The sequence below is a fragment of the Balaenoptera musculus genome, chromosome 9, assembly GCF_009873245.2.
Source record: "Balaenoptera musculus isolate JJ_BM4_2016_0621 chromosome 9, mBalMus1.pri.v3, whole genome shotgun sequence".
Classification (NCBI taxonomy): Eukaryota; Metazoa; Chordata; class Mammalia; order Artiodactyla; family Balaenopteridae; genus Balaenoptera; species Balaenoptera musculus.
In genome coordinates, this window is record NC_045793.1 from 80,306,278 (window position 1) to 80,328,214 (window position 21,937).

Consider the following 21,937-nt stretch of genomic DNA (forward strand, 5'->3'; position numbering starts at 1 on the left):
AGTCACATCTTTAAAAAATGCCCACTTGCAGAATGTCAATCTGTCTGAGAGTGTAAATCTCCTTAAAGCAATTTAATTCAGATTAAAAAGATAACCATGGCTTATATAGCAGAATGAGGGATCTGTTTCAAATCCATTACCTTAACACTATCAATAACCCATTACAACCCATGATTGAGTAGTTTTAATTAAGTTCAGTTAGGGTGTGGGGGGAAGGGTGCTTCATTTAATCCTTCATTAATAGTTAAAGGGAATATTATAAATATCTCTATAACTTTCATTGCTTGAACATCTTTCTTTTTTGTTGGATTTATTGTTTACCATGCTGTGGAGCAATGCCATTTGGGGAACTCCGATTCCCAGGAGCTTTAATGCTACCCCACTTCCAGCACTATAAAATAGAGGCCTGCTGTTTTAATCACGCCTCTCTCTCTCTCAATGTTGTTTGCGCCCTGGTACAACCCATCTGCCTTGAATCTAGTGCTCCGCTGGGGCTGCACACATCTGCCAGCCAGACTACCTTCGTACACAATTACTCAATCCACCATAAGGTTCTTTAATAGGAAACAAGTGTGACAACGGCAAGCCTCTTTTTTTTTTTTTCTCCTCCTCTTAAACCACAGAGTCAAATAGCTCTAATAGAGATGAAGCTTGATAGATCCGCCCAGGTGTAGGTGAAATGGTAGAGCCTCAGGGGTAATAGATGTTGTGCTCTCTCAGGCTGAAGTTTAGCACTTTGTCCTGACCGGCTCTTCAGCAGCAGTGCGATGGGCTGCTCCTTGTACAGCTACAAAGTCAACACGCTTCTTGCCGCTCACATTTATGCCTAATCTGGAGGGCGACCTGGAGCTAGGTAAGAACAGCAGAACCACCCTTTTACTTCAACGTGTGGACAAAGGACAGCAAATGCCGTAAGTGGAAAATTTATCTTTCCTTCTTTTTCTTGGGAATTAATTAAGGATGTTTCCTCTCAGGGAATCCTCTAAAGCCTGTGCAAAAATTGAACTAGCAAAAAACCTGTGTTGATAACCCTGTGGATTTCCTCTGGTTTCGTTTTTCACCAGTGCCTTGGCACTGTCACTGAAGCTTAGACTCCGCGAGTAACTTGCTCACTCAGAAGGTCTCGGAACTAAAATGTGGTGCTAATAATATTGCTAATTCAATCCTGTAGCCTAGCATATTACCCGCTCTTTCTGGATGAAATGTCCTTTATTGCTGTCAAAAATGATGGTGGCAAGTGTTTTGTCACAGTTCTGAGAATAGAAAAAAAATTCTTTAGGAAGCACATACTCTTCCTGAAAATGGATTTCAACTTTTACACGTAACTGTATTGTTACATCACTAATCATACATTAATGGGGGAAAAGTGCTTATAATTTTTGCTTAAATCCGTTCTATAGCTCAGTCCCTTACCAAAGAAGTGATCTTAAAAACTCTAAAAACAGTATTAGGTTGGAGTAGCCATGACAATGATAATGAATTTTTAAAACAAACAAAACAAAAGGTCATTTGTCTAATAGCATAAGAAAAGATATTAAAACCAGATGTAGGAAATCTCAGTTTTGACTTTTTGGTCTTTCATGCTTGGTTTCAAGCAGCCTTCACATTGTGCTTACTTTGCATTTACAACTTTAGATTCACCATTAAACTATGTTTGAACTTGAAGTTCAGATTTGATCTAAGTACAGCCCTGTTCCTTGAGCCCCCTACTCTGATTTTTACTTGGCTATGGGGAGTCTTTTTACTACTACGCCATATATCCTGAATTGTGTTAACAAGCTAACTGTGGTGGACGTTTTCAGGAGGAATGTCAGCCAATGTGAAAGAATGTGTTTGCTGTTCGAATGTATGATGTTCCATGTAGGAAATAAGCACATGGGACATATGCCCTGACAAAGATTCCAGTTATGATTCCCAAATTCAGTCCTTCAAATATTGCACAAAGATGATCATGTTAAAAGAGAATGCAATAAAAACTGTCAGCACATCGTATCTGTTTGTAGCCTTTTGAGGTTTTATCTTTTTTCCTTAATTTAGGCAATTTTTATTTGAAAAATTAGTCTGGAATGCATTGTCATCCCAAAAGACAATTCACATATATAGGCTACATAGGTGAAATTAGATAAAATACTGTTGCATTGTTTAAATAATTCCCCACTGGCTGATGTTTTGGTTTTGTTTTCTAACTATTATAGATGGACATATTGAAATTGATGGTTTAAAAGCCATGACGGTAGAATCCTGATGACTCCTTTGTGTATATTCAGAAATGATTTAGCTTGGATAAAGTTGCTGCTATGAGAGGTTTAATTAATTACCATTAGTTCAGTATATTTCTTTAAGAATTGCATTTGACATTACTGATGGCGGAGTAAACGCAGTTTAAAAGTCATCCTTCATGAAATACTTTAACCGACAATTGTTGGTATTGAATAGCGGTCAATGTCTACCCCCTACAGGGAGAGAATCTAATTTCACTGTGCCTTCCCCAGAACATGAATACCACAGAGTACAGTTCACACATGTGAATGCTGTAACCGTGTCAATGACTCCAACAACTGCCCCTTAATGAAAAGGTCAGCCCTGTGATTAATAGGAAGCCAGTTTGAAAGGCTGGACCTCACTTCAGCACTACATTTGGATTTGTTTCTTCTTGATTTACTTCATTTGCCTTTCAAAGTGTAATAAAAATCAAGTGGCACTACACTGCACTTTTTAAACACCTTATGGTTGATTTTATATGATAGCAGCACATTGGTTAGTATCTTTGGTTCATTAAAAAAATAGTAATTAAGTGAAAAAGTCAGTCAAGCCAATTATTGAGGGCATAAGGATGATAAATGAGAATTTTACTCTTTATCTAAATAGTTAGAATATATAACCTTTGCTTAAGTTTCAGTTAATTTAACAAACTTTAAGAGGCACTGTGGGGGTGAAGGTGGAGTGACAGGGGAAGGGTTTGATATTTTTACCTAAGATGTATTATGCGTAAATGCTACCTATATGCTCGAAAGTGAATATACATAGGTAACTTATGCAGATAATTTTGTGCCACCAATGGTAAAATTCATTGAAGAATATAGCTAAATGGAGTTGAAGACAGTAATTATAAACCTAGTGACATCCTCAGAGAAGTAATATAGTCATCTAAAATTTGTAATGGTTGCTTAGTTATAACTATTCCAATAAAAACTTATGCTCGAAAGCATTATGATTAAGTCCAACTTAAAATTTAAAAAAATATATTTTTTAACTGGAACTATATTTTGCTAGTAAATATCATGTTAAAATTTATGCAATTCACAAATTAGATGGTCCTTAAATAAGTTGCTTTGTCTTTTCATTTATCTATGTGTTTTGTATCCCTGTGGTTTTATCTGTGTGTGTTTCCAAATAAGATTGTGATGAGTAATTAATACAAACAATGTAAGTATATGTACTATATTTATTATACTTGAAAATTTCCGTATACTTGGAGGAAAATTTTTAGCAATCACAGGAATATATAAACTTATTCTAAGGGATATTCTCTTTTAAATAACTTTTATTTTTTTAACCCTAAATCAGCAATTACAGGATTTAATAACTCCATTTTCACTTGCAATAAAGGAACTATATTACATATCAATATAGAAAGTATAGGAAAAAATATAGTCCAATTTCAATGGCCACTCAAGGAGGAAACAGTGTAGTCAACTCTATAATGGGCACACAATGTGTCCTAGATGTCCTCCCACTTTATCAATGACCATAGCTATATCTTCCAGGTAATCTTCTATTCAGGGTTCCATTTTTGCTCTGAATTGGAAGCCACCTATTTCCAGATAGGGTACTAATGAATAATATTTGTTGGGAATCCTCAAGGAACCAGACACTGCACTGAGCATTTTGTACCCATTATTTATTTAGTCCTTACAGCCCAATGAAGTAAGTACTATTTCTGTTCCCATTGATAAGTGTAAAAGCAGAGTGGTTGAGGGACTTGCCCAATGTCACACAGCTAGTAGGTAGTGGAACTTGGGCTCAAATTAACTTTCCCTGAGGACAGATATCTCCTCCAACCACTGGACTTCACTTCTTCTCTAACAAGTGACTTCATTATCAGTACAGTTAACTTCATCTCTGATCACTTTATCAGTACTACTTGAATGAAAGGGATTCATAAATGGAAATAGATAGAACGTCCAATCAAACAAAACATAAATAGTTAAATGCCAGTGAGTATGACGTCACTTCAAGTTACATCATCATTCAGCACTTATAGATTCTACTACTTTTCAGAGGTTTTATTGCAGGTAAAGAAGGAGTTGCAGTTACACCCCAGACATGTGGGGAAGAACTGATCCTTCCACCCTCACTCAGTTGCCAAATTTCCATTCCTATTAATATTGAGTCTCTGAGAAGAGTTTGTCTCCTGAGGGTATTTCCAACCCAGCCACTGCCGACTTTAATAGGGGTGACTCTAATCACAGTGGCCTCCCAATGAGAGTCACCAAAACACATTCCCACCTCTAAGACAGTGAAGAAAACGAGCTGTCAATTATTCACCCTCAAAGATTTTTAGGCCTAATTTATTCAGTAGGACCACCTGGATTTTGAATGCTAATTGGACTTTACCTTATCTGTGGATTTTTTTTTTCTTTTTTGTCATGTAGACATAGCTTGGAAAGCACCTATTTGAGAAATTTCTTTTCAAATACAGATTTTCCTAATACCTGCATCTGTGTTTTCTCTATCTGCTGAAACACTTTCTCCCTAAGACAGACGTTCATCAATATAATTGAGAATATTTCTTTGTAGAGAGATCAAAACCAAAATATTTGTGATAAAACCCCTTCTATTTCATAACATAACTTTTATCATTATGGACTTGTGTATTTGCTCCCTGATAAAGACAGAATATTCAGTTTAAAAGGAGTTTGGTTTTTTTAAGTCCATATTATCAAATTTTTAAGCCAAGACATCAGTTACTTTTATAAACACAAGCAGATTTATGCAAGACAAATGAAATGAACATGAGGAAACTCCTTTAAAATTTTAGCAACCTCAACCCATTTTTTTCTGAAAAAGTGGGTAGATATGTTACTATAATTCTCACATATCCTTTTGGTTTCGATGAAAGATATTTGAAAAAAATATTTAAAAGTGGTTGGCATTGTATAAAACCATAGACTATTCCTTATACAAAAGAAGACAAAGAAGAAAACAAGTAATTTTTTAAAACTAATCTTAAGATCCTAGAATAATTAATCTATGGCGACAGGATCTGAAAGTTCTAAATACCTTGAGGATTGATGATTACTTAAAAAACAGTGGTCAAAGACTTCCTCTATCACTATCATTACTCAAAGAGATCAACAGGCTAGCTCCTTGAAGTTAATCTTATCCTCATAAATCCTTTTTGAATTAACCAGAAGCTACTTCTTGTTTGTTTGTAGGCTCATATTAAGCAGAAGAGTCTTCCCACCCCCCCTTGCCCAACTCCTTACTTGACCCATTCCAAACCTTCCACCAGGGCCCCAGTCTACAGTTAATTCTGGTGCTGGGTACTACTGGCTCATGTTCCAGGGAAATATTGGGAACACTCTAGGTTAGACGTTGTGCTGTGGACGGCTCCACCCATATCTGGTGGTTGGCTGTCTCTACTCATTTCTACAGCTTCGTACATCCTGAATCCCAAGCCAGCAATCAACCACAACTCAACTCATGGTCCTTCCTTTGTATGGAGGGTTCCTGTTCCCAGTTTTCCTATACCTATCAGACTCCTGGCCAACTCGGGTCTATTTCTGTAACCAATATCCAAGAGTTCTTGGTTTCTACCCCTGCTTAGCAGAAAATATCCTTTTCATTTTAGACCCATTGAAACCTATAACCTATTTTGAGCAGGATATGAATTTTTAATTTTGTTAGGAAGTACACTTTATCATGGCTCTGTGTTCAAAGTAAAACTTGCAGGTGTGACTAACTCAAGAATTCAGAGGCATCTAATTAGCAGTCAGCTTCATTTTGTTTTAGTTCTTAATATTGTACATTCAAATTTGGATGGATAGCAGAAAGGGATGTTTAGTGTTCTGTCTGTATTTCCATTAAAAGTTTGAGGTTTTGACCTTGTTTCTGGCCAGATATGTAGATATGCTTAAATTTCACATGATAGATAATCATTTTCCCAATAAATAGTATTTTCAGTCACTCTAGAATTTATTTTCCCTAGATAAAGCCTATACTATTAATTATATATATATGTAAACATTTATAATTACATTTGACTGAATTACAAATCTAAAATTCCCCGTAAGTGAAACACTGAAAATGAAATAAAAACACTGGGGTTCAGGTCCTCTTTTTGACAATTACTAGCTCATTTTGCAAATGTGGAGAATGTGCATTATGTGACATTTTGGTAATTATTTACGTATGAAAGAACTTTGCAAAGCTCTTTGTAAAGTTACCAGGAAGAATTTTGAAAATGTATAAGATAGAAAAAAATAGGAGAAGGCACAAATCATATATATGAGGCTTCACACAAGACTCTTGCCAGGCTTTTAAAGGGTTTTGCATGTAGTGCAGGACTATATGTTGGATGTAATTTGTTATATCACATAAAGCATAACACATATTTTCTCCCTTAGATTAAAATATATGTCAATGATGTTTAATCAGAAAACTTTTATCTGAGCCTGAGTTCCACTTAACAATGAGTTTGCATAAATAATTATTTTTGGACCAAACACTTCTCAAACCTTTTCCCAATTTGTAAACTTAATGAAGGATTTGTATTTGATTATTGCCATTTCTTGAAGAGTCCCTTCCTTGTCCCATTTTGAATAATTTAAGGAATGAAAGAAAGTTAACAATGGAAACCAAAAATCTTTACCTTTTGAAGGTGAGTCTGCAATATTGAATCCTTGAATTAAGTTTAATTTATCCATCCTATCACAGCCAACATTGGTTTGACACATAGTGAAGGGGAGGAGTATTGTTAATACTATCGAGAATGTCTTAAAATTCACATAAAACATTGACATATATTGTCATCTTTGCTCTCAGCTACTCCATAAGATAGTGCAGTAACACATGTTTTTCACTTAAATAATATTAGATGTATATTTTACCACAACAAATATTGTGACCAAATATTTAATTTGCACAAAATGAATATTTGAGTAAGATTAGCTTGTGTGCAAACATTTCCCTTTTCTTTAAGGTATAAAAGTAAGTGTATGTGGGTGAATATAGAGAAGAGATATTAATTCAGTGACTGTGTCCTATGGTTTACGTTATTGCATTTAATCTTCATATTGATAGGCGAAAGTAGGTTTCTAATTTCCATTTTACAGATGAGCAATGTGTTTTATTTTCTCAATTTTATGAATAACATTACACCAATAAAAATGTTTTCAAGTGACTAGTATAACATTGAATCAGTAAATGTGTACAAACATGCCAAGATGCCCACAGGCAGTGTAGGTTGGAACAGAAACTGTTTTTTATTATGGATCCAGTCCCTTGGAATTAGAGACTCAAACAATTTCAATATATTATGAACCTCAAGGATGAACATATACACTGTACATATGGTAAGAGTCATCCTGACAGAAACATTAGTATCACCATCATATTTTGATTCAAGAAAATATAAGAAGTGAGTATGATGTCACATAACACCATTTCTTTGGGGAAGGCATTTTACTTTAGCGCTTTTATAAGACTGGAAATGCTACAGATGGTTTTATCATGTGAAAAATAATATAGATTCTATATCAAACTTCGTCTCTACATCATATTTTTAGGTACATTCATTCATTTGTGTTATAATAATGTGATATGTAACTTGCTCTTTGTGTACGTAGTTTGTGTGTGAAAGTGAACATGTGGATGTGTGATAAAAGCCTCTTATTAGCGTGATTTCTATTACATATTCCACAGCAATTGCCTTATGAAATATAAAAGGATTTTTATTTTGTTTAAAGAACTATATCATTTAAAAACCAATATCACAAACTTTTGTTGCACCAACAAGAAAAAAATTTATGAATTTCATATTTGTTTCCTGGCTAACCTTGGCTGTTTTAGAGTTCTGAATATTTCTATTAATCCTTTGCTATTCTCTGCAGCTGTATGAGCACTGTATTTTTATATTATTTAATATGTAACTTTAAACAATGACTATGGCTACCAACAGCATTACACAGGTCTTGTAGGTGGAATACAAGGGTTTTTATATGTTATTACTAACATTTTTTTAAAAATCGTCCATTTTGAAAATTGCGAACTTTTCTTTTTTATTATGCCAAACCCAGATTTTTTTTTTTTTTTTTTTTTCGTTAGTATGACTTGGGTGATGTATTGCCCACTTGGAGTCTTTTTAGACTCTCCTAAACAACTAGTCTCACAAGACCACCATTGGCCACTGCTGACGCCAGCTTACTCAGAAAGAGCTAGGACCGGGAGGAATAATAGACTGCCAGCAGGGCAGCCTCTGGGGCTCCACCGAGGCAGTCCTTTCAGCTGGCCAACAGCTCAGGGGCAAGCAGAGAAGCTCAAAAGGACGCAGGTGGAGGAAGCACCCTGGCTTGAAAACTTCCTTCCCTGTAGGAATATCTATTGGAGCTGTAGAGGGACAGCTTGTAGGGTTTCCACAAGGGGCCTGCCCAGTGAAAATAGTCACCATATTCAGAGAAATCCAACATTAGGCTTCCTATCAGGTATTCACTACCAGTCCCGATTCAGTGTAGCAGTCAAGGCTCATTTTTACCACAGGTAAATTTTTCTAGTAATTCTAATTTTTATCAGGTTTCTGGGAGATTGGAGCTAGACGGTTTGTAAAAGGTCAAATTGTCATGAAGAAAGGGAAAGCGTGGATAACGTGAGGTTTGAGAAGATTAATTCAAGGACTAGTATTGCATATTTCTTTTCTGTCTACAAAAGCATACTGCACTTTATGGTTTTAGTTATTGCACAGAGACCTGCTATCATTTGTTGTTTTGATTTTTCTTCTAAAACATTTTAAGCATTTCTGCCCTCTCTGTAAACTTTAAAAACTATACACACCTGCACACCAACATTTTGAAGGGTCTAGATTCATTAATTAAAACTTCTGAGGGAATTTTGTGTCCTTTGTATCAGACTAAATTAGAAAGGTAAAGACTACATTTTAAAGGACTAAAACTCAGAGTCAATTATGTAGCTGCTTAATATAAATAAGGCTTCCCATAAGATAACCATGGAATTGCTTCCACAGCTCAGGTCACTAGTTCTGGAGGAGCACTTTTGCCATGGGAAGAGGCCAATAGGGCCCATCCATGGTACATCAGTTGTGGCCACAGCAGTAACGTTGTATGTGGCCACACACGAGGTAAGCCTGCCTTAAGGGGAGGATGTGAATGTGGCAGGAAGGAAGAAGTGTAATGAGCAGATGATATCTTTTGAGGTCCTACAACATGATCATCAGTGTTTAAGAATTCACTCCAAAAAAAAAGAAAAAAAAAGAATTCACTCCAGCTATTTTTTTCAGAAAGGACTATGGGCTGGGCTAAGGTCAGAGCATTTTGAGTACACTTATTATTGTGGTTGCCAGTGCTAACTATTGGACGTTTAAAAGCACTGCTAAGAATTTGTAATAGTGATATTTAAGTAAATAAACACTAAGAGACTATATGCAATTCACATTGAATCCATGAGTTTACTGTTTAGGAATAGATATTAGCTATACAAAAATTGTAAAATGTGTGTGAATTTACATATGTACATTGTCTTATAACGCATAGAGAATTTACCAAAATTTCATAGGTTTTACTTGCCATAAGGTAAAAATTAGCAGTATGACCGTGGTTCGGTCATTTAATAAAACTACCTCAATATTTTCAGCTGTAAAATGAGAAGTTTGAAATAGATGATGTATATAGTTTTTTATGTCTAATTTAAAAAATGTGTACATATATTATTTCATTTATGCTAGTTAACATTAATCAATAGTAGTACATAAAACATAATTTAACAATAAACTTTAGGTAAAAAATGTTACTCTTACAAAGATATGTGTCAATTTTTAAAATAATTTTATTTTTATGATACATTTTGAATGACTTAAAGGCACTAGACTGAATTAATAAACTCTTGAGTAATTACATATCCTCAAGTTAGTTGAATGTTGAAAAATGAGGTCATTGATTCTTCCAGTTAATTTTACTAGCTTCTGTTAACTGCTTATCATGAATTAAGGAATTAAAATGCATTTCTTATACTTTAAATAGATAATAATTTGGCTTTTTTCTGTTAAAGATAATTTTTTGTTCTGTCCAGCTATGGACATCATAATAAAATGGAGATGGTGCAATGTAATTAGCTGAAAATAGTGAACTTAATTTATCTTAAATTATGTATAAGAAGAGAAAAAAACATGAAACCATATTAAAGATGCTATTTCTTAAAGAAATAGAAAAATATCACCATTATTTCATATTCCTTTTTGAAATCAGAGCTATAAATCTTTAGAAAATTTGTCAGATATATACAAAGTTTCTGTTAGATATTTTTTCTATTATACACTGCATTTTTTTAATTTAATAGATGTTAAGTTTTAATATTAGCTCTTAATTTAGATGAATAATATATTTAAAGCATTTTGGACTTATTTCAATAAGACATCTTGAAGTTAACTTAAAAGATCTTTGAAATAATGTTAATTTTTAATTAGATTTGATCCCAACCTGTGCATCACAAGCCATTAATAATTGAGACATGCAAAAGAAGATAGTGGTAATGAGTATTTGAAAGACCTGCGGATCACTGCAGATTTAGATCTGCCCCAGTATCTTTTCATTGGTCAACCGCACATTTAAGATGAACCTTTCTCTAAGTAGAAGCATGGAAAACTAGGAAGTATGAAGGACAGGATTGACCCTTTGCAAATTTAGAGTGTTACGAACTTTAACTTTGACACTTCCATTCCGTTCACAACTTCCCAATTCAAGGGCAGTTTCTCTTCTCTTCTTCTCTCAACAGCTGAGTCACCCTCAGATTCATAATCTTCAGACTGACTTCCGATTACCCCAGAACCTGAACTTGTGCCAAAAGCAGAGTTTTCAGTTCAAAGACTCCATACTCTAAAACCGCCTTTATTCTTTGACATTGTTCCCCTCCTTCCTGGTAACTCCTAAATCAAAACAACTCATTCCATCGGTGTAGTAATGACTGCTAGCCAATTTACACAGCAGGTTGAAAATACAGTTTGATGGATATCTTTAATTCATAAAGTTTTAACCCTTTTTTGAGGTTTTACATTTTAGTAAGAGCATTGTTCTAATTCAGAAAGGGTCTCTAATTTTTTAGTTTCAGAAAAATTCATAGACTTGAGTTTCAGGCCAAGGGCTGAGCACCCTTCCATTCCACCTCTGAGCTGTGACCTTCTGCCTCAGGCCAGCCCTGACCCAGGAAGCTGCTTCCTGACCAGCGCTCTCACTAGTGGTCAGGAGATCGAGATCTATTATAATTCAATGTCAATTTTTGGTGCCCCTTTACTTTTGTCTGATTTAAGCTCACGCTCTAAACATTTTGAAATTAGCCAATGGAAGACACTTGCTGAATGAAGAAAATATTCTTTAAGAGAAGTCTTTAAATTTACTTTTAATGACTATGTGTTGCGTATGAGTCTAGTTTTCACCTTTTCTACCATTCCAGGTGTTCCTCCTTAGCCCCTAAACCCCACATCCTCCATCCCTAGCATACCTTCCAAAATCAGTCGGAAATTCAGGGGGAGTGAAAAAATGGGAAATGAAATATAAAAAACCCTGACCGAATGTTGCTAATTGAGTGAAAGTGAGGCTGCTCCACCTTCCCAGTGGCTACTGCAGAGACGAACATTAACCTTGTTTTAGTAAACTTCATTTATGTAATTAATCATGTTGTTACTGGGGCGTTAGTGATGCAGTTTACCTTGGATAACTGCCGGATACCTCAGAGCCTTACGTGAGCCTAAACTTTTCACATGTGCCTAGTATAAGGAAGTTTACATTGAATTTGAAGTTAGTGTGCTAATGTCGTTTTGCTCTAGCTATTTTTGTTGTTATTGTTGTCCTTGCTTTAAATTGATCTTTAGAGTTTGCATGTGAAAAAGAACTGCAAAGTGCTGCCAAATCCAAGTTTGTGTGTCTGATGCACAGTGGGGGCACATAAACTGAAACGCCAGAGTTTGGAGCAGAGAAAGGTTTATTGCAGGGCCAAGCAAGTTCGTGCTCAAAAGACACGAACTCCCTGATGGTTTTCAGGGAAGCATTTTTTTATAGGCAAAATCTGGGCTGAGGGCTGCAGTGTGTGACTTTCTTCTGATTGGTCGGTGTAACAGGGCGGTGTTCCAGGAATCTTGTGCTCAGCCTGAAGTTACCATCCTCCACCTGGGCGGGGCCTTAGTTCCGGCAGGAGAACTCAAAGATATTGTTCTGTGTATTCCTTGAGGAGGAACCAGGATTCTGCTTTAATCTTTGCACTTATTGTTTGTTGATTGCTCCTCTTTTGTTTTTGCATTCCCTTACTTCCTATTTAGAAACCATTTGAATCTGACCTTTTGAAACTCAGGGATGGTCTGGGAGGCTGAAACCTCTTTCCTACAAACAATAAACTGTGGAGGAGGAAAGGCATTTGTACCCAGGAGGGCCCCACAGAGTCCTGCTCGGTTTCACAAGGAGTATTTTCATCTATAGAACTTCTTATTTATTAATATTAGTGATAAATTGTTGATGCACTCAATAGTTAAACTATGGCTGGGCAATACACAGGGTACATGGTGTCATTGATGTATGTTCACACTGTTTGAGGTTGTATACTTTTTTAAGAATGAAGTACTTTGAAAACCATTAATTTTAAGGCATAATATAAACATCCTTCCCTGTTCTATGAAATCTTGAGGTAGGTAGTATCTTTCCCTGCTCTGAATTCTATAATGTGAATTACCTGTGTCATTTATTTGATAGCTCCCTGTACTGAGATATTTTCATACCTAGTTCCGTTCCCTGCTAGATGATAAGCTTCTTGGACACAGGGGCCATGGCTCCTAGCTCCTTGTGTGCAACGCAGCCATGACAAAGTAGGTGTTCAATAAATACTTCTTGATCGAGACTTGGTAATTCCACCCTGTAAATGCAGATTGAAGGGTCTTTACCTTCAGTCTCTATACCTCATTTGCTGTTTAATTGGCTATTAGCTGGAACTGATTGATAGACATGAAGATTTTTTTTTTAAGAGAATTGGCAGCTATGTAAATACAGCACTTAACCTTAAGCACTCAGCCATTAACCTTAATCACTGTCCATTAACCTTAAAGCACCCCAGGTTTCTCCCCTTACAATCCCCCAAAGCAGACCCCACTGAGTGCATTTTTTAGCATGAAAAAGAATCTTAGTAGAATGTTTTCATTGTTCTGTGAGTGGCTATAAAAATGTATTTTGAAAGAGAACATTTGACTCCATTTCTTTGTATAGATACTAATTAATTTTCCAGGTGTTCAAAGAAAGATACAAAATTGGAAAATTATTTTGAGGAGTATGTTAGGATATATTTGATAAGAAAAAGAAAAGACAATGCTTTTTTTAAAAGAACAGTTTATAAAGTTGATAATCATAAAAGTATCACATATCACTTTCTAATTAACCCCACAAATTTATGAAAAATAAACTTTTCCTATAGTTGTTGCTAAAATCTTATGTAATATTAATTCCAGACATGGAAAAATAACCAGTTACTTTAAGAATAGTGACTGCCTGAAATATTTTCTATCCAATTTCAGATAATAACAGAGAGACAAGGATAAATGGAATTTCCTTCTTTAAACATAACACTTTAGATTTGTTCCTGTAAGGTTTTTTTGTCTATAAGCATGACGAATTTTATTGAAATAATAGCACCCATATTCATAATCCTTTGTAGTCTACAAAATTTACATTTTCTCTTTTGGGTGTTTCACAAAAACTATATAGAATAATAATTATATGTTATTGGAAAGAAACAAAATGTCATGTTAAGTAATGTATTCCAGTTTATTGTGTTTGTTTTATATCATGGTTTTGTTTTCACCAAGATCTACATTCACAACCTATAAATGTAGAAAATAACATTATAAAGTTGCAAAAAGTTTTCTGTGTAATTTTATATGCAATTATGTTTTACACCCTCAATCTTTAGTGGGAAAACAGTAAGTCAGTGAGGTTCTTATTGTGTTCTGAACATAATACATCTTAGTACCGGTGGCCGGGTGTGGAAGAGGCAGAAAGAGCACCTTGCTGTATTCAGGAAGGCAACCTGATACTAATGGACTGATTAGTTTTAGACTTGCCAAAGTGTTCAGTTTTGCTCCAAGTCCCAGGGGGAACTGATACTAGAAGGTGTGAGCAACTGAGCGCAGGGGAGGGTCTCCTTTCCAACTGCATTTCAAGGTATATTTTAATGAATGTGAAATCTCATTGGAAAAACAAACCAGTGTAACACTATGACTTCAGCTCTAGAGAGATGTTACCTCACCATCAACTGGTTAGCTGTTCACTTGGAATATACAGTCACCTAACTGAGAAAGAAGGTGATAATGAGAGGGGGACTTGGCAAGAGAGTCCAGGCAGAAGGAGCTCCACAAAGGCAAACCAAATCCAATATTGACCATGTGTTTTGAGAATTAATCAATAGCTTTCACAGAAATTACTCTCCATATGTTCATTTCACTCTCTAAGCATTTTTGTCATTTGTTCATTCATGGCCCTGAGGATGCTCTTAGAAGTATAAAGATCCTAAGACTGTACAAATGAAGTGTTTTGTTTTTTATTTAGTAGATTCCGTATTCTCCCGTCACTATATACATGGGAAAATAGCTTAGACATATCTGTATACGTTAACATTCTTTTCACACAAAGTGATAAAACATATATGTAGATTTAGCTCAGAATTTGAGCAAATAAATGGAAGTAAATTTCTGTCCTTCATCTTTGCCGAATGCCTTTCCAATGTACACATTTATTCATCTGAGTAACATTACTTGAGGAACTCCATTACTTCAAGAATATTATATGTCATTCTGTTGTCAAGACAGTGCTGTAAATGTATTTAAGATGTATTTTTGAATTATTTTCTTTTTCAAACATGTGGCAGATACTGTTCTATGCTGCCTTTTACTTGCGGAAGAGCAACTAGTAATAATACAAGTATCTTTCCTTTAATATGAATATTAAATGCTATGATAGAGGCTGAATACTGGAAAACTGATTAAAACGTTCTTAATTTTTCTTCCTACAGAACTTGGTTAGGAATTGTACCCAAGTTACAAGAAAAGCTTAAATTTATGATAACGCTATTAAGTGCAAATTAAACATCTGAATATTGTGCAAGTTAGTGTCTTACACTGGATTCTCAGGGGCAATTTAAAGAGTCTGGACTACATAAAATGCAAATTCTTTTCTACATTTTTCTAATTTAACTGTATCACTTTTTGGCTATTAGTCTGCATGAGAAACAAAAGATTCTAATAATTTATTTTAATAGCTAAATATTTAAATAGCAAAATAATATATCCAGTATTAGTAAAAGACAGAATTTTTATATTTGTTTATTATTTTTATCTTTTCACTTGGGCACCTGAATGCCTTGCATATATTAAATATTCATATTATTTACTGAATAAATTATTTAATCCTTCCAATTAAGCACTGTCAGTCTAATTTAATAAAGCTAACTTCAAAGTTTATCACTCTACTGGTTGTTAGCTCTACATTTGGACAACTGAGACATATTTAAAAGATTCTTTAACTTTCTTCACCTTATCCATAATCCATAAGGAAATATAACACTTTTATGGAAATCAAAAATCGCTACCATGAATATTGTCTTTTCTGTAAACTTGGCTTTATTTGCATGTTTCTCCAAAATGAATTTTAACCTAGATTTGTATTAAAACTAGAGATAAAGCTTACCAGAAGAACAAAGGAGCCCATAAAATTAATGCTGAAACATTTTAGAGGAAACTGCTAAGGCAGAGACTATTCTATAGGGAGGAATAGGGAGGAGAACTCTCTTGCTTTGTGTTTCCTAGTGTTTCTTGCTTTGTGTTTCCTAGTGTTTCATGTGTGAACAGGAATGAGTGCCCAGGTAATCAGGAGTTCTATAAGTAAATCCATATTTCTGTGCACATCACCTATCAGTTAACAAAATATTTGCTCAGGTCTAATTACTTACAAAAGATTGAGCAAAAAATAAATAAGGATGCCTCCTACTTCCCAATTAAACCACCAGGTTGCATGTTATGTGAATTTTCTTCCTTAAAGACTGTTCTTTTTTTTTTTTCTTTTTTTTATTTTTAGCTGTGTTGGGTCTTCGTTTCTATGCGAGGGCTTTCTCTAGTTGTGGCGAGTGGGGGCTACTCTTAATCACGGTGCGCGGGCCTCTCACTGTCGCGGCCTCTCTTGTTGCGGAGCACAGGCTCCAGATGCGCAAGCTCAGTAATTGTGGCTCACGGGCCCAGTTGCTCCGCAGCATGTGGGATCTTCCCAGACCAGAGCTCGAACCCGTGTCTCCTGAATTGGCAGGCAGATTCTCGACCACTGCTCCACCAGGGAAGCCCAAAGACTGTTCTTGAAATCCGTTTTGATCTTATGTTATCTGTAAGAGTTAGGTCAGAGTGTCCTACCCAACCCAATAAAGTCTGTTTCAACATCTGTGTGATGACTGCATTTTCTCACTTGAGATTTATTCAGATGTTTAGCAGAAAGGAATTTAAGAAAAATGGTATCTCTTTCATATTGGTTTTTCAGTCTTAAGACAGCAAGTCAACACACCACCGTCACCCTAAAACCAATGAGAAGAAACAGCATAACCACTCATCACACTCCCTCACACCAAATGAACAAACAAACACACAAGCAGACATAAAAAACAAACCAACTGCAAAAACAGATTCTGCCTCCCTAAAAACTCATCATTGCAGGGAAATTTCAGATTGACTGTGTATTGTCAAAATACACTTTCACCAGGGAGTGTGAAAGGGGCTGTACCCACCCCTCCACATCCCAGCTCCAGCACTCCTGGGACCTAGCACTCCTGGGGATGGGGGTGAGAACTCTGGCGCCTCTAGCCCATCTGAGGCCTTCTGGAAGAAACATGATGTCACAGATATTTCACTGCTTTTTCCTCATCCTCTCTATTTTCTTCTCTTGTACCTTTAAAGATTTTGCCTCTTTTTCCAGTCCCTTTTCACTTTTTTTAAACTTCTCACATTTCTCCAAAGCTCTCTGATCCCCTTAAATAGAGGGACAATTCTTCTGACCCAATACAAACATTCATTCCCACTGGTCCTTTGTACTTTTTCTCAGTTTTTACTGTGGATGGGGCTTTTTCCCCCAGGGTAGATGTGAGGGTGTAAGGATCATCACCTGCACTTGCTGTCTCTAGGGATTTACTGAAGAACACTAGCTATTAATTAGCATTTTATGATGTGCTTCGCACTCTTCAGAGGAAACACACTATGTAAGTGCCAAATAGTAATAATTCAGTTCTCTTCTCTCCTTTGGGCTCTGGATGCACCAGTTCTCACACTCCTGAGGAGGAAAAAAGTCGTATTCCTTATTATACCCACGTAGAGGATTAAAATATCAAGTGCAAAAGCTGCAACATGGGGGAATAGTTGGACTCATTTCAAAATGATTGCAAATATTTCTCCAGAAAAAAAGAGCAGTCCTCGGCATAACTATCAGACAAGGAAATCTACCCGCCCTCCCGCCCCCAGAATTCTGTACAATCCAAGCAGGGAGCAGAATTTCTCACCTGTGTTTCCTATAGTCCTTTCACTATCTGGGAAACAACCTACCTTTTTGAAAAGAATTAACTTTAGGTTCACTTGTCTCAATGACCGCCTTCACCATACAGGAAGGCCCTATTCTAGGTGCAGTTTCTACCTGGTGCTAATTTTGTCATACACACAATTTGCATCTTTAATCCATTTTTTTCATTTAAAATATGGGAAGACTGTTTCCCTTAGCAAGGAAATTTCAGGTTTAGCTCATTTATTTTCTCTAATCATATCATTTTCATTATTATATCATAGTCAGAGAAAGCTGAAAGAAACTGTCTTTTTCCAAGGCCAGGAGATAAAGAAAGTGAAAGAGTTAGGAGGTGGGAAAATCCTAGCAAATGAGACTGAGAGCCATTGTTGCAATGATGGAACATACACAGCCTTGTAGGGTTTTGAACTGATCTGGGTCTCCAACAAGATCCGGACCTGTGTGTGTCTAAGGCATCTGGACTCTTCCTTCAATAAACGTATGGAAGATAGAATTATGACTCATTCCTGCCTCAGTATAGTGTTTTGAATTATATTTGTCTTTTTAGTTTTTTTATTAAAAAATTTCCTCTTAGAACCAATGTTTAAGATAATACCCATAGTGTTAGGGCTCTTATTTATGATTTTAAATTCTTGTTTAGTTTCTTCACTGTCTGATTGATTGGATATTTTTACCCATCCATTCTCATGGTAATTAAAATGTGTATTATATTTGACTTAAATATGGAATACTAAGATTTATTCATGGATGGCATTTTAATCTTTCCCATTTCTTTTGTTTCTATAATCTTATTCCTTTATAAGTTAAAATTATGGAAAATAAAGTGATTAGACACAGAAATTAATGTTAAAAACTTCAGAGGGAGTAAGAGGGAGGAAACATATTTAATAAGTAGGTATTGGGTACTCTGCCTAACTCTGTATATAGGTTGTTAACACAATCGTGTATGTGTGTTTATGTCTGTTTTTATTATTAAACCCAAACAATATCTCTATGAAGAAAACATATATGGTGATTCAAAGAGATTAAGTAAATTATTTAGGTTCATATCTAGAGTTAGTAGTAGAGCTGTGATTCAGACCCAGACCCGTCTAACTCCAAAGTCCAGTTTTGTATCACTGATATACAATAAACAATACCCTTCTTACTGCCACTCTGGTCGTGTTACCAACAATATGCGAGTCGCTCTAAACTGACAGCAATTTTGAAAGTTGTTGTTAATTCTATTATCTGCCATTTTGGGGAGGGAGTATTACTTTACTTCTTGAATGTCAGTGTTTCACTATGTATGAGATTTCCCTTTTTCCATTGTTAAAACCTACTGCTGTTATCTGTAGCCTTGGTTTAGTGAATTTACGTTCCCCTAACATAATATGGTGAAGTATGTTGTAAAAGTTTAAGAGCAGAATACTGATTTACCCCTTACTATATTATGTGATCGTTCTTGGCATATGAGTCTGTTTTTAAAAGATTTTTGTTTAGCTCTAAAATATTTAGAGGTATTTTGTAATTTGACAAACATTGAATGTCTTATCTGGTAAAAGTGGGGGGCATGTTTTATCTGAAGAAGGCTGGAGAATGTGATGGGTAAAAGACAAGCAAACTATAGATTAAAAAATAGAACAAACATCAGCAGCTTTAGGACCAGTAAAAATGCAATGAGTTTTAAGCTATTTCTCGAATAATTAAGATGTTGACTAAGATTTCTTTGCCTTTAATGTCTAGATGTTTACTTTAACTCCTCCTTACCCTAGATCCATGTCCCATCGATGTCCAAAGCCTACCTCAAATTTCTGCCTATTCCTGAAACGTGTTGGAATGGGGGGGGGGGAATAAGACAATGCACCTCATGTTTTTCTTTGTAGCTCCTGACTCTCAGCTAACTTTTCCTCAATTCATGAAAAATGTTACCATTTCTCTTGATTTTATTTATATGGACATATAAGCACACATATATTCACAAATCCTTTTTTTCTATTATTGGCCATATATATTATTTTATTATAGACTGGGCACTCAATTTGAGGTTAAGTAATCCCCCGAGCTATCTACTACTGTTCATTGAGTTAGTCTCTTAAAACTCTATTAAATTTAGTTAGCAATCCGTGTCAAGTCAGTGCAATTAATAATAGTCCTGGGCATTGACCTAAGCTACTGAGGGGAAAAAAAAACTGAGAGTCAGATGATTTGGAGGACCACTATTCCTAATGTGTTGTTCACAATTAGAAGCAGCACATTTTTATTGGAACAAGAGATCTAAAAAAAGGATTTCCCAAGTCAGCCTTAGGTTTAAAAGCATGTTTCCCTAGAAACCAGGAAAAAAAAAAAAAAACATGCACAGAAGTATGGATGGTTTAGACTGTCTCTTTTTGGCTGGGGGAATTGGGGATTTTGTTGCACTCTAGCAATTCTAGGTCTAGGTTTCATAACACTTTCATTCTCTCTCTCTCTCTCTCCCCCTTGAGGATATAAAGCCATTGGGATAGGTTGCTAACACAATCTATTTTTATCTCACGAAAGACTAGAATTATTGTCCTACAAATCTAAGCTTTGCTTTTTTGACATCACTATAGATGTCAAGGTCTTGTGATTCTTCCCACATCTATTTATTCCTCTGTGCCATGAAAAATAAGATATATTGAGATTAAGCAACAATTTCAACATTTTATTAAAAATCTTACACAGAAAGAGACACCTAAAGATCCTCCTTTAGGGATTTCCTTGCACTGTTTTAAAGCTTTATATATCTGTTTATTAAAGGAGATATAAATATGATGAGTCAGAAAAATGTTAGTCTTTTAAAATGATATTGTGTCAAGCAGTCACCCTGATTGCTAAAAAGAAATACTGCTGAGGATAACACACACATACACAGTTTAATATCATTTCGCCTGCAAGGCCACTCACAAGCATTAATACTTTATGGCTCAGGACAGGAAAGAAACATCACAAAAGACAGGGAAAATGATTTAATCCCAGTGTCTTTCTGGCTTAAGAACACTTTCTTTTTTTGTGTATTGCTGGTTTTGAACTTCAGAGTTTTTGCTGGAATAAATGATTAAAATATCATAATTCCCCATTTTAGTCTTTCTACTTGCTTGTTGGAAGGTCTGTTAAACTAGGGACATCTCTCTTTTTTTTTCTTCCTCTGTCTGCTCTCAGTGTTCCTGTCTTTACTGCTTGCTAGCCAGTAAAGAATCATAATCTATTTTTCCCTCTGACCCAAATAATTTTATATAAGAAATCCAATTATAAAAAAAAAATATATCAAGTACAGTCTTGAAGGAGAAAGAATTCAAATCTCGCTCAGGCAGCCAAATGGGTGAATGGGGACGAGGTTGGGACAGGCCTACTTTTATTCCTAGAGCGCTCTTTCTAGAGTTTACGCTAAGGAATATTGCTAAATAAGAAGTGTTGAAAAATTAAAAGATAATTGGAGAAGGAGTTCTGGGATTTGTGTATAAACCTTGCTATATACCATACATAAGTATGTAACTGTTAGCTATTATCTGTATATAAGCCTCAGGTGTTTAGCATGAACTGACGGTCTCATCTTTGAATTCATCACGCTTTTTCCTTACATTAAATCACTGGGTCATGGCAAGGGGAGACCCATCTGCCAAGGCCCAGTCTGCATTCTTCCATCTTCTCACCTTCCACAGTGTTTTTTTTTAATTTATTCTTTTTAAAAAAAAATTTTAACAGTATTTCACAATTGTTACTGTCTCCTACTGACTACAGGGTCATTTACGTCTCTTCAAATACTTTATCACACAACCTAGTTCTAATATAGAATAAAACGTGTTTTTAATTAGGAACACAAATTTGACCAAATTAAAGGAAAATAAAAATGAGTATTATTAAGGGCATTGTTTACAAGAAAAGTACTTCTCGTTATTTAATTTTGACCTTGAAATTTCTGATAATAGAAACAATAGAGGATTTATGAACTCTTTATAAATTATAACAATACAGGAATTCCAAGCACTTATGGAATCTCCTAATGATTTTTTTTTCTCTTCTTCCCATTCTTTATTAGATTATCTAGCAGTAAATTTAGTAACTGGTAAATATTTTTCACCGTGCTAATCTAAAATGTAGTGAAAGATTTTCTCCTTTAATTTTTG

General features: G+C 35.3%; 1 protein-coding gene across 2 annotated transcripts in view; it reads left to right on the forward strand.

Moving 5' to 3' along the window:
- The first annotated feature begins 420 nt into the window (after nt 1-420).
- Nucleotides 421-21,937, forward strand: part of SEMA3A (semaphorin 3A) — a 496,493-nt gene continuing 474,976 nt past the window's right edge. The window contains exon 1 of one of the 2 annotated variants that reach the window (XM_036864239.1): nt 421-911. The gene's annotated coding sequence lies outside the window, so the exon portion shown is untranslated. The remainder of the gene's footprint in view (nt 912-21,937) is intronic. The other variant, XM_036864240.1, reaches the window with a different exon arrangement.